At 56.0% G+C, this 15,336-nt stretch overlaps 1 protein-coding gene across 3 annotated transcripts in view; it reads right to left on the bottom strand.

Annotated features, from left to right (window-relative positions):
- SV2C (synaptic vesicle glycoprotein 2C) overlaps nt 1–15,336 on the bottom strand; it is a 102,347-nt gene that overhangs the window by 40,792 nt on the left and 46,219 nt on the right. The window contains exon 1 of one of the 3 annotated variants that reach the window (XM_058656329.1): nt 6,507–6,615. The exons of the other annotated variants lie outside the window; for them this stretch is intronic. The gene's annotated coding sequence lies outside the window, so the exon portion shown is untranslated. Of the gene's footprint in view, nt 1–6,506; nt 6,616–15,336 lie in introns of those variants that run through there. 3 annotated transcript variants of the gene reach the window in all.

The following is a 15,336-nucleotide window of genomic DNA, read 5'->3' as shown; positions in this document are numbered from 1 at the left end:
CCCTGGGCTGGCCTCATCATCACCTGCAGCTCAACCATCCACCGCACCATGTCCCTGGCAGTGGACATAGATGCCTGGAAGGTAACTGAGGTACACAGATGCCTGGAAGGTAACTGAGTCCCTTCCGTACTGTTAACACCAGGTCTCTCGCTGTAGGGTTGCGGGGATGTCCTCCCCATCACAGCCTTGGGCCAAGGGCTGCTACAGAAAACCCAGAGCCAAGCCAGCATGGTGCTGTGCATACCGGACTCCAACCCTGCCACCCTCCACCCTGCTCCTGCTCAGAACAGAAGGAACACGGTTCCCACGGGTAATGATGCCTGTGCTCCAGCCCGTGTGACACCCAGCATGTCAGGTGCTTCTCCAGGGCCACTGGCACCTAAGGTGCAGCCAAGGGAGGCCAAGCCAGCATCTGAATGCCCTATGCCAACACCTCCAGAGCAGGGGCCTCTGCCAACCTTTGCCAAGGAGCTAATCATCAGGGCAGGCAGCTGGGCACGGGGAGGACACTGTGGCCCACATCCACCTGACAAGGTTCCAGTTCTGTCTGCACACACTGTGGGGGCATGAGGTGATGACCCAGGGACAGGGGCCTCCACCAGCTTGGGGAGACCTGGAACAGAAAGCATGTAGCGGGGTATTTCCAAGCAGTGAGCCACTGGCAGAACTGCACAGCCTGATGTCATAGGCCAAGGGACTCAAGAACAGGCCCAACCCTGGTGGACTTGAGTCCAGCCTGCGCCAGGACCTCCCTGACCACAAACCCTGAAACACAGAAGGCCTGCACTCTCCCCACCACACAACCAAGTCACTCTTAGCTGTGTCTGTGTTCCCACCCCCTTGCTCACAAGCACAGTGGTCACAGCAGGGTCCACTCCACAGACTCATCCTGACCAAAGGCAGCATCCACCTCCCGCCCACACTATGCAGATAGACCCTGAATGACTTTTTGAGGGAAACACCATTTTAGCCCACTAAGCTGCAACATGGAGCTTATAGGACCTGCAGCCGCATCAGGGGTTTCCAGGATGAAATGCTCTTTCAGGATGACAGGGTCTGCGGCCAACACTGAGGACCCACACAGCTCAGAAAACATGCTCCTCCACTGTATCCAAACATTCCATCTGCCAGAGGAATGCGTCACTGCTGGACACGGCACTTGGCTGAGAGAAGCCAGTACTGGGAGGGCCTCACTGCTGGACATGGCACTTAGCTGAGGTCCTCGCTCACCATCTTTGAGATGGGCACGGCCTGGGCAGTGACCCTGGCGCAGCAGGGCACTAACATCAGGGATATGGGGTAGGGTCTAGTCCGATTCCGAGAGCAGAGACCTCAGTGTGAACCACTAAGGGTGAGGCTGAGACCAGGCAACACGGAGCATATCGAGAGAGAACCCCACGAGCTGCGAAAGCACCAGCCACAGGGAAGCAACCACGAGGGCCACAGAAGTCAAGCACAAGCACTTGGGATTGAACAAGCTCAGGGTGGCAGAAGCAGTCGGCAGGCCAAGCCTCACCTCCCGGGGCTTTCACACCCAGTGATGTGAACCATGGGCATTGGGGCCATGGTGTGGATAGGAAAGGACCCTCCCAGAGTCCCCTTCACCTCCCATGCCCATTTTAGTTCCCCTCCTGCCTCTGTCCCCTGGGGCTTGGGTGCCTGAACATCACCCAGGTTTTGGGGCCCGCAGCATCCAGGATGGCACCACCTTCAGTTGTCTCATCCACGAAGACGCTACTTCCAAACAAGGCCACTTCTGAGGTTCTGGAGGAAGGATGTGGGGAACACTGCTCTATCCACAGGGCCAGGGAGCCCACAAGCAGACAGAAAGGCCATGGGCAAGAGGAAGAGTAGCCTCTCCCACTGCAGCATTGGCCTCCCCCAACCCAGAAAGGAGCCGTTTCAGAAATCAGATCTGCAGGGTCTCACACGGACCACAGAGAGGAAAGCTTGGAGCCAAGAGACAAAATGAGAAGGGGGAGACTGAGAATGAGAAGTGCCCAGAGGTCTCTGCTGCAGCTGCCCACAGTCACTTGGTGGACTGCAAGGCAGGGCCGGGATCAGGTGGTCATTTCAGCACCCTGGCTAGCTCTCCCATTGCCCGGGAACATTCAGCACCCTGGCCAGCTCTCCTCCCAGGGCCCTTGCACACAGGGTAACCTCTGGGTGCTCCCAGTGTTGCCCGCAGCCACGGCATGTCCTGTCCACTTATGACTGTTCTGATGCCTTCCTTCAGTTGCAGCAGCCTTGGGAAACAGATTCTTAGGGCCTCCCACAAAGCAGGCAGGTCCAAGTGGCATGGGTCCCACACCTGGTTCATGTTGCTAGGACATCCTGGCATCTGAACATGAGGGGCTCTGTCCTCCGTCTTGGGGGAAACAGGGACAGCAGACCAATAGAAGCAAAGTTCAGGCAAACCCAGAAGCAGACTGCCTGCCTCAATCACACGGGCACATCCTTCACACAGTACTGATGAGTGGGAGGGTTTTCCTTGGAAACAACGGCTGATGTCCTGAGTGTTACAGTGGACACAAGCAGTAAATGGAGGGAGATGTCAGAGGCTACCTTCCCCACATGTGGAGAGGCTCAGGGTCCACACCCCGTCTTCAGCATGCAGCCATGCTCGGGGACCACACCCCGTCTTTAGCATGAAGCCATGCTCGGGGTCCACACCCCGTCTTCAGCATGGAGCCACATGGCTCCAGGCAGTGTTCAGTGGCCTGCATCCTGTAACCAGGGTGGGTGTGGGGCATCTCAGAGAAGCTGGGGCTGAAGGCTCATACCACCTAACTGCAAACCTCAGCCGCCCTGGATGCACTCAAAGCTGGCTGTGGAAATGAAAGCAGATGCTATCGATACCAAGCTAGTGCTCCGGTGCTTGACAAAACAGTCAGCATTTCTCAGGCAAAGTGACAGTATTCAACAATTTTATCAGCCAACAGGAAATCAAAGCATGAGGTCAAATCTGGAATAAAACATTTTAGCTATCTACCAATCCCATTTGCGATCTACCTGAGACCCCTGGCTTTTCTTCTTTCCTGGAATGAAAAACAGAATCAGAAAGCACCTAGAAGTTTTTTCTTTAAAGATGTGGGTGCTTCTTTGAAAATCAGAGTGACAGAGGCATAGATTGGGGTGTGGGTGGGGAACAGTGTGTGTGTGTGTGTGTGTGTGTGTGTGTGAGAGAGAGAGAGAGAGAGAGAGAGACAGACAGACAGAGAGACAGAGAGACAGAGAGAGAATGTTTTCCACCTGCTGATTCACTTCTCAAATGACCCTAACAGCTAGGGCTGGGTGAGGCCAAAGTCAGTAGACATTATATCTATACTGGTCTCCTACACAGACACAAGGACCTCAGCACTTGTGCCCTCCTCTGCTCTTTTCCCAGGTGTATTAGCAGAGAGAGCTGTATCTGAAGTAGGCAGCTGGAACTTGGACTGGCCTCATACAGGATGCTGGTGTCTCAGGCAACGGCATAACCCACCCTGCCAGAAAACTCGCCCTCAAAGACAAATACTAAATTGGACAAAACCTTGAAGCGATGTAAATGAGGAGACAAGGATTCACTGTCACCTTGCTGGCTTGAACACATGCAGCTGACACACTTCTTCTTAGGAAGCAGCTGCCCTCAGCACCCCTCTGCTCACTCTGTCCCACCCCCAGCTCCCACCACGAAGGACCCGCCAGGAAGAGCAGGGGATTTCCCTTCTGCCTCACTGCCCATAGTACTTGCCACAGTCTGACAGTGAGGAATGGCCCAGCACTCACAGCACTGGTGATCCCCAGGCCAACCCAGATGGGAAAGGGCCCCAGGCAGAAGTTGTAGCAGCAGGAGCCAGGGTTTGAGGGCTGCACAGAGCCAGGCCATTCAGGGCCTCTGGCCTTACACTGCCTGTCTTGCCACGGCCCACCCCTTCTCCTGACCCAACCCTTCTCATGCCCACTTCAGTCCCTGTTTCCAACTGATGCCTGGAATACAGATTCCCGTGGCTTCCTCCAACGAGGCCATCAGCTCCGAGTCCATGTGTCTAATGGCAGCATGAATTCACTCAGCAGAGAGCCAGCAAGGAAGGTTGAGAGCTTTGAGCCCCTGCTATTCTGTTTAGGTCGGGCTCCACCACCACGCCTGCTCCCCAAGGGTGGTTTCCGCCCAACTCAGCACACAAGCCCTGCGCCTAACTGGGGACATAACCCAGCACCTCTAAGCAAGACCTACAGCAGTGACTTCATCCCCAACTCCTCCCAGCGCTCAGAAACAAACAAGCTCCCAATTGAATTCCCAGCATCTCACCAGCCAGCTCAGTCGCAGAGAAGAAAACACCAAAGCCAAAACAAGACAGAAGGTAGCAATAAGCGGCGCCTGGGGTTGGGAGCTGGCAACGTGGTCCGATGGTCCTGGGGGAATGGAAGCCCCACCCAGGGTACCCTCCTGTGCGCAGGCGCCAGGCCGCTGCAGCCTCTCCTGGGCAATCCCTACACATGCGCACAGCTGTGCCCAACGAGGACGCCAATTTCACCTGCAGAGTACACAGAACTGGATTTGTACGCAGCAACAACAGCATGGTAAACTGCCAGAGAAGGCTTTAAAGTCAAGACGGACAAGTCAGGCGTTCACGTTCACCATAGCTGCCTTAGTGAAGTTTACGAAAGAAAACACCGGTGACCGCGGAGCGCATGGACCCCAGGATGTCCTTGTGGCCTGGCCGCAGCTCCCCCCACGCGCAGGGCCGTAGACAGGGTGGACCTCGGCTGGGGCTTGTGATTGACTTAGCTACCCTGTCCACCTCCACCCAACGCACTAACGACTCTGCCTTTGGCAAAGGCTGCGGCCTAGCCTTGCTGACGACTGGAAGGGAACAACGCTGGAGGGCTTCTCCTGTCCCTTCATCCCCGGAGGGAATCGGCTCCCTTGAATTTTCCTTTCACAGAGTTTGTTTCTGTAAAGCTGAGAGCTCGCTTCTACACGGCTCTGGATCACCCAAGCGCTACTCTGAGCGTAGATCCCACCAAGGGATGTGGTAGGGGTGCATCTCTCCCCGGCTGCCGCTGCCCCCTACTTCACTTCCCCATAGTCCTTTGCGTTCTTTGTGCCTCTCTGTACCCCGATTTGGAAGATAAAGCCAGCCGGAAATCCTAGGTTCACATTCAGGACATGGACACTGGGCGGCTGTCCCGCTTCAGCGCCCCGGTGCCCCAACACCACGACTTCCCGGGAAACTCGCCACTGTACTGCACGATGGCAGAGGAGCGCCAATCTCCTCCGGGTTAAGGACCGGCCTGTGGGCCCACTAAGCGAGCAGGCGCGGGGGGGGGGGGGGGGGAGGGCCCTCCTCAGGCACCGCCCACCCCCACCCCAGGATCGCCGTCCGCTGTGCCCCGCCCCAGGCACTGCCGCACTGCGGCGCTGCCCGTCTCTGGCCCAGGAGCCTCCCTAGCCGCGCTGGCCCAGGAGTAGCCGCCGCCCGCGCAGCTGCGCGCAGCGTCTCCGGGGAGCCCCTGGCGCGCGCTCTCAGACGGAGACTCCGCCACCCGCAGTGGCCTCAGCGCACAGCTCGCGCACGCAGCGGGTGACGTGCCCCGCTCTGCCGGCCCGGCCCTGTGACTCAGCTCCTCCCCCTCCGCCCCCGCGCGTGGCGCTCGAGGTCCCGCGCGCCCACGGAAATGCTCCCAACTCCGCGTCTGCGTAAGAGCAGCAGCGGCTCACAGCCAGGCTCAGCCCGTCTTTTCTCTTCCGCAGTCCCCTGCGCTCAGCTGGTGGGCGTCTCCAACCACGCAGTGGAGGAAAAGTGCCACTCCACGCCCCCGAGACCCCAGACCTGGGTGCAGGGGCCCGCCCAGAGAAGGGTCCGCTCCTGGGGTCTGCCCTGGCACCTGTGCGTGCCCCACCAGTCCCCGCCGCCACGAGGAACTGTCGCCCATGGGAGCCGTCGTTCTCCCCGCTGAACATCACATCTAGCTTCCTCCCGCCGCGCAGGCGCCCGGGGTTCCCTCTCGTGGCGAAGCGCAGAGCCTACGGGAGCTGACGCCCGGGCTCCCCACACCCGCTGTCGCCTGGACGCCACCCTGGGCCCGTGGGGATTGACGTGGGGATTGAACGCGAGCCCACGGTGCTGTTTCGAGGTTCCCTCAGCGCCACCTGCAAGGGGACCAGCAGGAAAGTTGCCGCGGGGGAGAATACCAGCAGTGCACGTTAAATCCACCGCCTGCGGGTACAGCCAGTCAGGCAGAGCACAGCGCTCCCTGGATGCGGATCCGCACCCCTTTCCAGGGAAAGCCGGAGACCGCGTATCCAGTCCCCAACTTCACTCTCCTGGCATCCTCCCGACTTTCTCAGTCCAGCCCAACGCGACCACCGGACAACCCGAGGCACCAGCAGCCGTAGCCTCGGGGGCCATTTCGGGAAGACCTAAGTGTCTGTGCCGCGGCAAAAAGTTCCCCAGGCTGTTGCGCCCAACCCTAAGCTTCCGACGGGAAGTCTCGCCGCGGCCCAGGGGCTCGCCACTCACCTCCAGCCGCTAGGACACCTACCCCGCACCCTGTCTGTGCTGCAACACAAGCCACCTCCTTCCGATGCTGGCCGGGGTGCTAGCTGAGTCGCGACTCCGGGAGCGCGTGGGAGGTGAAGGAGGCGGGGAGGTGGCTCCCGGCCTGCACGCTGCGGGCTCCCCGTGCTCCTCCCCCTGCTGCAGTGCCCGGCGGTGGGCGGGGGCGCAGCCTTGCGCGGGGGCGGGAGCACGACTTGACCAGGAGGCGGTGCGGGGCAGAGGCGTGGACGCTGGGTCCCTCTCAGGTGCAAGTGTTCCAGGGAGCAGTTAGGGGCTGGTCTGCTGTGTGGGGACCAGTGGGACTCGGGTCCCGCGCTTAGCACAGGGCGCGGCGCCATGGCACACTTGGCATGCCGGCAGGCCGCTGGGTCCTGCAGGTGATGGGGAGATGGGGTGGCGGGGCCGGGGAACCTGAGCCGGCTGGACGTGGCTTGGTTTCCAGGGGTCTGCCGGGTCTACGATACGAGTGTCCGAACTGAACGTCCGCACTCTCAGACCGGTAACGAAGTGGCTGCCGCGACAGACAATCGAGCGTTTGTCCAAAAGCCAGAAAAGAAATTTCTAAATTTCTATTCTCCGGGACTCTGCTCCCCTCAGCCTTCCAGGGACCGCGCCTACACCTCCTGCTTGGGCAGCACGTGATTGATTCCAAAGCAGGGCTGAGTAGGGGCTAGAGAAGGGGTAGGGCGGGGCTGGACAGGATGGGGCTGGGTTGGACAGCTCCACGCCCCCCTGCTTGGCCAGCTCGCAGGGACTCAGGTGCACACCCCTATCCACAGTGGCTCTGTGTGCACACGGTGCAGATCTGAATGCACACTTAGGGTGCGGAAGAGCCGACAGGGACACCCAGGCTTTTTCAGACAAGCTGGCCTGTACTTCAGGCTCGTTTACGCTGCTGCATGCCACACCACACGAGTCCGAGGTGCCCACGCCAGGGGTCTGGCTGTAACCTGCAGGCTTCGTCTGCATGTGGGGACAGGCAGCAAGGAAATGCGCAGCACGAGGAAGGCTTGGAGGAGGAGGAGCAAGGAGCTGCTTGGTAGGAAAAAGTGCCAAACTGTCAGATCCTTCATAGGCTTTGATTGACTGGCATTTTGCACAAACTTCTTGAAGACCTGCTGAAACCCGCCACTACTCATCGTGACATAAAAACCTGCACATCTCGTCCAGAACATTTCAAATACTTGTAAAGTGTGTGGGCAGGTTACTGTGTCCCCAGTGGGTTCTCTCTGGAAAACCCACTGGACCTCAAATGGGAAAGGCAGGACCATTCACGAGGCTCTCCACAGAATGGGAGGTCCTGAGTGAGCATTGGCCACTGTACTGCCCCGGAAGCTGTGATGAAGGAGAGGTTGGCTTCTCTGGCCAGGAAGCTGGACGCATATGGGGAGCTCCCAGCTGGTGTGTGCAGGAAATGACCAGTCCATGACTAAGCCATGTCAGAAGTGTCCTCAAACCCTTATTCAGGCCTGTCTTGCCCACCCTCCATGTACAGGAAGCATTGTTCCTCTTCTGTCCACACTTGTCTGGCAAAAGCTGTACCCCTTCCCACCCCACAGTCCCAACCTAGTGCACCCAAGACCTGCTTTCCCCAGCAGTTTCTTCCCTTTGCAGAGGGAGGGGTATGGAACTGATTGTAATGAAAGCACAAGTAGGAAGGATGGAGTCATAGACTGGGAAGCACGGGGCAGGGAGGGTGAGGCCGTGGACCCAGGACGCATGGGGCAGGGAGGGTGGGGCCATGGACCCGGGACGCATGGGGGCAGGGTGGATGGGGCTGTGGACCTGAGACACACAGGGTGGGGAGGGTGGGGCCACATACTGACACACAGAGCAGATCCTGTGGGCACACAGTAAACACCATGGCCTCTGCACTGGCCTTTGTAACAGATGCCTGGAGGGCACTTGACAAAATCCAACATCCTTTCATGATTTAACCCCTCAGCAGACTTGGTGCAGAAGGAACACAGCCATACAAGACAAACCAGCGGCCAGTCTGCACTGAGCCAGGAGAGTTAGGAGCAAGACAAAGACACTCACATCCCTGCTTGCACTCAATCCAATGCTGAAAGTTTGAAGGAGAACAACTAGGGAAGAGAAATAAGTACACGGCACAGAAATTGGTAAGTAAGAAGGCAAAGCAACCGTGTTTGTCCTGTTAGCACCGATGAATCAATCCAGCAAAGTGCTGAACACAACGTGGACCTGCAGGAAATAGCCACGTTGTGTTTTCTGAAGTTCAGATGGGCCTGCTTATTGAACCCAGGAATGACAAAGGTTCAGCTCTGTATACTTCTCACTTAGAAGCCTGCTTTCAGGTCGCAGTAACTGCACCAAAACATCGTGAGACCCTTTCCACTAAGGTGTAACTGTGACAGCAACACGCCCATCAGCAACATCAAACCAGCTTTTCTCATATCAAAGGCTTGTTCTCCTTCTCAATGAAAGAGGAAGACAATAGCTCCCATGATTACTGTTAGGCACTTCATCCTTTCCACCGTGTTTGATCTCAAAGTCCCGGATAATGACGCATCCTCAAGTCTGGGATGTTGGCACTGAAGAGGGGAGGAATGGGTGGAGGCCAGATCCCACCTCTCGCTACCACAACCCCTGCTTCTGCCCAGCCAAAGCACTAGTGTGGGAGGCAGGAAGGAAGGTTGAGGGACCCTTCCTCTGGGCCTGCCCTGTACACTCCAGCCAACAGGGACAACTTCTTCCCGGCTGTCAAGGCAGATCCAGCATTGCATCGGAGGGAGGGAGTGATGGGAAAGCCCTTGCAGACCTGCCCAGGCCCAAGCAGAGTTCACGCAACAGGTGCTTGCTGCCTGCCCTGCTGTGTGTCGGGCAGAGCTTCACTCACATCCAGGTGCACAGCACCTACTCTACATGCTGGTGAGAGTCCCTGTGTGGTGAGCTCTCTGCCGGCTCCACCCTCCTGTCTGGATCTGTGTTTACCCTCCCGCCATGGCCCACCACAGCCAGGGACTGTTCTGTGGCTCCTGAGAGCCGAGTACCCAGGAAGGGCAGTCTGAGACCATGCTGCAGCCTGCCCCACCACTCACATTGTCCACGTTTCTGTCCTCCTTGCCCATCTCTCCTTGCTGCCTTTCCAGGGCACATCTGTCTGTAAATCTCATGTACAAACCAGACTTGCTTCTCTAACATCACGTGTGTTTTTATTACAAGCAGGGTGATAAAGGAGTCCTCTGAGAAGGAAATGCAAGCTTCTGACAGAGGTAGGACTGAATAAAAATTCTGTAAATTTTCTTTTTAAGATTTTATTGATTTGCTTAAAAGTCATAGTTGCAGAAGAGAAAACGAGATTCTCCATTGCCTGGCTCACTTCCCAGATGGCTATACCAGGCAAGATTGAGACAGGCCCAGTCGCCCATATGGACAACCCAGGTCCAGGCACTTGGACCATCCTCAGTTATTTTCCCAGGCCATGAGCAGGGAGCTGGATGTGAAATGGAGCAGCGGGACTTGACCTGACATCTCTATGGGATGCAGGCATTTCAGGTGGTAGGTCTTCGTTTTATGCTATAGCACCAATACTCTTGTGTGCATTCTAGAAACTACCTGCATCTCTCAGGTCCTTAATGATACACAAGAGTAAGTAAGAGGAACTCAGAAGGGTGCAGACATGAGACCTCCACGCATGGCAGAGCAGAGCAGGATGAGAGCCCAGCCTGCGTCCCCACCACCCCTACCATGACAGGCAGCAGGGCAGCTCCAGCTCTCCACGTCATGGATGTGTCTCAGTATCACCAACTGAGGACCTGTAAGAGCTTGGCAGAGCTTCTGACTGCTCCCCGTCCCCAAGGGAAAGTGCAAAATCTCCATAGGTCCAGGACACCAGAGCAGGGCGCACACATCCCCATCCCACGGGAGGCAGTGCACCATCCACACAGGCTGGGAAGGAGTTGCCTTCCAGCCCCAGGCAGGAGAGTCCAGCCGGGGAAGGGGGCCCTGTGGTGGCTTCCATGTGTACTAGCCATTTTAACAGACCGAGACAGATACACTGGCTGCCCTGGCAGAGTGGTGACACCCCAGCTCCAACACCAGCACCTGCTTGGTTCCTGTGCCGCCTGACAGCTACGTGGGAGGAATCAAGCAGCTCTGGCAGGTGCTCAGGGAACAGCAGGAACCTGGCATGGCTCACTTTGGGTACCTGCAACACAGCAGGGTCCATATACAGGATTCGTTACAGGGCCATCCACCACACCCCCATCCTACAGGACTTTGTGCAGTTACCAGCCATGACAGAGATGGAAGCAGGAAGTCCACCCACTGCAGGCCTGCTGTATTCCAGAGTCACAGCCTGCCGGCTGTGAGGAGCCTTGACCTAGATCTGTGAGGCACCTCTTCCCCAGGCTGCGTCCTGGGGGGATGATGTGGACATGTATAGGCCAGGTTCCAATCCAGGCTTATGTTTGGCCATGAGGAATGATGGGCAGTGAGTGCAAACAGGAATAGGACTGACCCACCAGCGAGGGCAGAAGCACCATCCACATCTGCGTGTGTATGTGGACCATCCACATGAAGCCAAGATCATGCCTCGCAGTGTGGTCTGTGGCCAGAGGTTCCCCCTTCTCAGCATCTCTTATGATGAGGGGAGCAGTGCTGGGCTCAGATGTACAGACAGGGTGGGATTTGGAGATGCCTGATGAGACAGCTACCTCTTGGGAAGGTGGGGGCAACAAGACCACTAAACACAGAAAGATCACACTGCAGGGGTACAGGCTGTATGACGGGATAGGCTGGATCACACTGCAGGGGTACGGGCTGTGTAACTGGATAGGTTGGGTACAATTTCAACTAACTGCCTGGACACACTGTGACTGGAAGGAGCTCCCCACACTCCTCCCCCGCCCCCACACATGTGCTGATCTCAATACTTCTGCGGGCTGTGATGTGCAGTTCAGAAAGTTCCAAGAGAATGAGCAGAATGCAGCAAGGTAAGGGCAGGTGCACTCATTGACCTTCAATGTTTGAGGAGAATGAGAGATAGACATAAGAAGAAAGAGATGGCCCCACACACCGATTCACTCCCGAAATAATGGCTCTTCAGTCTCACTCCTGGAAGCCTCAGCCTGAGTGTGTCCTCAGGGGTGTTCAGGGTGTCCTCTGCTATTTCCTCACAGATCTGAGAACCCAATCAGCTAAGGGCTCATGTGGTTTTGAGCTGGGCTTGGCCCCATGTCGGGGGGTGACACCAAACATCCAAGGGCCTCAGTGGCCACGTCTCCTAAGAACAATAGCTGTGGCTAGGCCACCTGCAGATCTGGTAAGTACAGGGCCACTTCTCAGTACTGACTCCCAGATAGCGCAGATATGGGTCCGTCCCACCCATGCCGAATTCACACTTGTCTTAGTGTGTGTCCTCAGAGATGGCTAGAGGCAATGGCTGATGTGCAGTGGGTGTGGGATTCCAGACACTACCGCCTTCTGCATTTGGGGTGCTCCGGGACACAGAGCAGGGTCACTCTTACCAGTGCAAGCAATTCCTGTTCCTCAGGACCCAGGTGCCATGGAAGCTCTCCAAGGGAACCATGCAGGTTGCAGGGCCAGGCCAGTGTCTGTCCCCTGGGGCCACTGAGACACACCATAGGACATTACCATCCTTTCCAGATTACCCAGGGCCCCATGATTGTCCCATATACAGAGAAATCAAGTCTTTCTAGCAACTCAGAATTTACTGGGATTTTTGGAAAGGAATGGCAGGGGCTGGCATTGTGGTGCAGTGGGTGAAGCTGCCACTTGTAATGTAGACTTCTCCTGTCAGGACACTGGTTCAAGTCCCAACTGCTCCACTTGGGAAGCAGCAGAGGAGAGCTCAATGGGTCTCTGATAACCACATGGGAGCTCCAGATGAAATTCATGGCTCCTGGCTTCTGCCTGGCCAAGGCCCGATTTGCAGGGTGAGCCAGAAGATGCAAGATCTCTTTCTTGCTCTCTCTCTCTCTCCCTCCATCTGTCACTCCTCCTTTCATATAAATAAATAAAGATTTTAAAAAGAATCACACAGGGTACAGGAGAGTCAGAGCCCTTGGGAGACCCCCACATGGGTACAGGAGAGGCAGGGCCCTGGGGAGACCCCCATGTGGGGGTGCAGAAGAGGCAGGGCCCAGGGGAGACCCCCATGTGGGTGTAGGAGAGGCAGGAAAGTGCAGGCAGCCAGGTGGACTCCTGGGACTGGAACTACCACTGAGAGTTCTGCACGTCTGAGTTGCAGAAGCAGAGGAGAGGACTTCAGGGGTCTGCAAGTACCCCCCCCCCACTCAAGGGTTTGGCTGAGGACTGAGTACTTCAGTGTGCTTGTGGACCCCCAAAGCTGGGAAACCCTGGCAGGAAGGACCAGAGGCAATGTTGCTCCAAGCTTGCTCAGGCAGGAAATGATGCTGGCCCTCTGCAGCCACAGCTGGTGATGCCGAAGCAGTGGACAGAATGCCAAGGGCCATTTCAGTGCCCAGTATTCAAGCTCGACCAAGCCCCGGCCAGTCCTACCCAACTAACTGTAAAGCAAGATCCAGCTGCAACAGACTGCTTCTAATAGGAACATCCCAATCAATGCCCAGGAGCCTTACTCTCACACCATAGTCCCAGGGACGGCCAGAGTCACAAGAGCAGGCCAGTCTAGGACTGGTTACAACCAGATTCCATGTGCCAAACCATACAGTAACAGCATGGGGAAGGCTGCACCATGGCTGACTGGGATTTTCCCTTAGAATGCCAAGTGGGTTTATCATTTAGAATCCAATCAGCGTAATTTACCATAATGACAAATTAAGCACAACATATCATTTGACTGTCTCAACAGAGCTCATGCAGTTTGCAAAATCCAAGGTTCTCAGGACAGCAACTTTCAGCAAGCGAGGCATAGAATGGAACTTCTTTGGGACATCATGAAAGGCCCCAAACAGAAAGCCTAGGGCTCACAGCTCACCTGCAGATGGGCTGTTCACTCCTGGGACCATAGATGAAATAGTAAGGCTCAGTCTCCCCACTGGTACACAACACTGAAGGTCTCTGCTGTGGCACACAGAATGGAAAAGAAGTGAAACACACCAAGATTCAAGAGAAAATGAGTTCTCTCTGAGGACTTGATCACGGAGAAGATTCCGGAACAGCTGTACAACAAATCTGTGGAGAGACTAAGGGGACTGTAGGACAGAAGCTACAAGAAAGTAAAATAAATAAATAAATAAATAAAATAAACAAAAAAACCCACAAAAAACAAACAAACAAAAAAAAGCTACAAGAAAGTCACCTAGAGTAAGCAGCTTTACGGGGTTGCTGCTGTGGTTAGCACGTTAAAACTGCTGCCTGGGACGCTATCCCATGTGGATGCTGGTTCAAGACTCAACAGCTCCACTTCCCATCCAGCTCCCTGCTTGTGGCCTGGGAAAGCAGCAGAGGATGGCCCAACGTCTTGGGACCCTGCGCCCACATGGAGACCTGGAAAAAGCTCCATGCTGGCTTCAGCATGGCAGACCCTCAGTCATTTGTGGCCATTGAGTGGAAGACTGCGCTCCTCAATCTCTCTACCTTTCTCTCTAACTCTGCTATTCAAAAGGAAAAGTAAAACTTTTCAGAAATAAAAGAATTAAGAGGTTATTTTTACCAAGGATACAGTGCACAACTTGGTGTTACAAAGCAGTTGTACTTGCATGCTGCGGCACTAGGCAACAAATTTAAAATATTAACACATAATACCATTTATACTGGCTTTAACATAACAAATATTTAGGGAGAAATTTGCCACAAGCATGAAAGCTGTGGAACACTGCCAACAGAAACTGGAGAAGACCAAGGTCAGCTGGGAAGGGTCACCGATGGAGCTGCAGTGGCCCTTCGGATTGGGTGGCTGTGGCTGCCTGCCATGCAGAAGCAGCAGGTGAGACTCCATGCTCTTCGCTTCCCTCCCCGCCCCGCCTGGCTTCCCAGAGGGCGGAGCATTTTCTCATCTTCAGTCACACCTCTGGCTCTGTGGAGAACCTAATACCAAAGGCCGCAGTCAGCCCTGTTCCCGCACAGCAGATCCTTGCCCTGTGGACTGTTGTCACTGGAATCTCCATCCTTGTGGTCAGGAAATGCAGCACAGAGGCAGCGTTCTCATAGTGCTCTCTTCACAACAGCTTTGCCTTCCTCAGCGTGCCAGTGAGAGCAAGGCCTGGGTCCCCGGGGGGCAGGGAGGGTGGTGGGCACTGGTGGCAGGTGGCGGAGGGTGACAAGAGAGATTGACAGAAGTGGGTGACAGGGTAAGTGCTAGTGGGCTGACAGGGTAATGGCAGCTGGCAGGAGGGATTGACAGGAAAGGGTGCTGGGTGATGGCTGGCAAGGGAGGGAGGCAGTGATGGCTAGTGAGGTGAGAGCGGGCATCTTGTAAAGCCTGAGGCAAGCTGAGGACAAAGGAGCTGCAGCAGCCGTAAGGCTCCTCTCCTGCCTGGACTGTGATGTTGGACAGGATGCCATGACAGGGCGTGTTGGCCCCACAGCGTCCTCCTCCTCCTTAACTCGACTGCTGTGCTCTCTACATGCCAGCGTGAGTCAGACAAGCCTCACGAGGGGGCAAGACCGGCTGCAGTTCTAAGTGAAGACAGTGAGGAATTTCTTCCACGTCTGGGAAGCTGGAAAGAGGTGACCTTCAGGCCATTAAGGAGCTGACTCAAATAAAAAGTGGATTCTCTAATGGAAAAAAGTGAGGGTTGCCAGAAGAAGTCTGAGGAGAGCTGGGACGAGTGTGTGGGCGGAGCTGAGGTGGAAGTGACTCCCAAGGACAGGGTCTGCC

Source organism: Ochotona princeps, chromosome 28 (assembly GCF_030435755.1).
Source record: "Ochotona princeps isolate mOchPri1 chromosome 28, mOchPri1.hap1, whole genome shotgun sequence".
Classification (NCBI taxonomy): domain Eukaryota; kingdom Metazoa; phylum Chordata; class Mammalia; order Lagomorpha; family Ochotonidae; genus Ochotona; species Ochotona princeps.
This window is presented reverse-complemented; position numbering and strand designations above follow the sequence as displayed.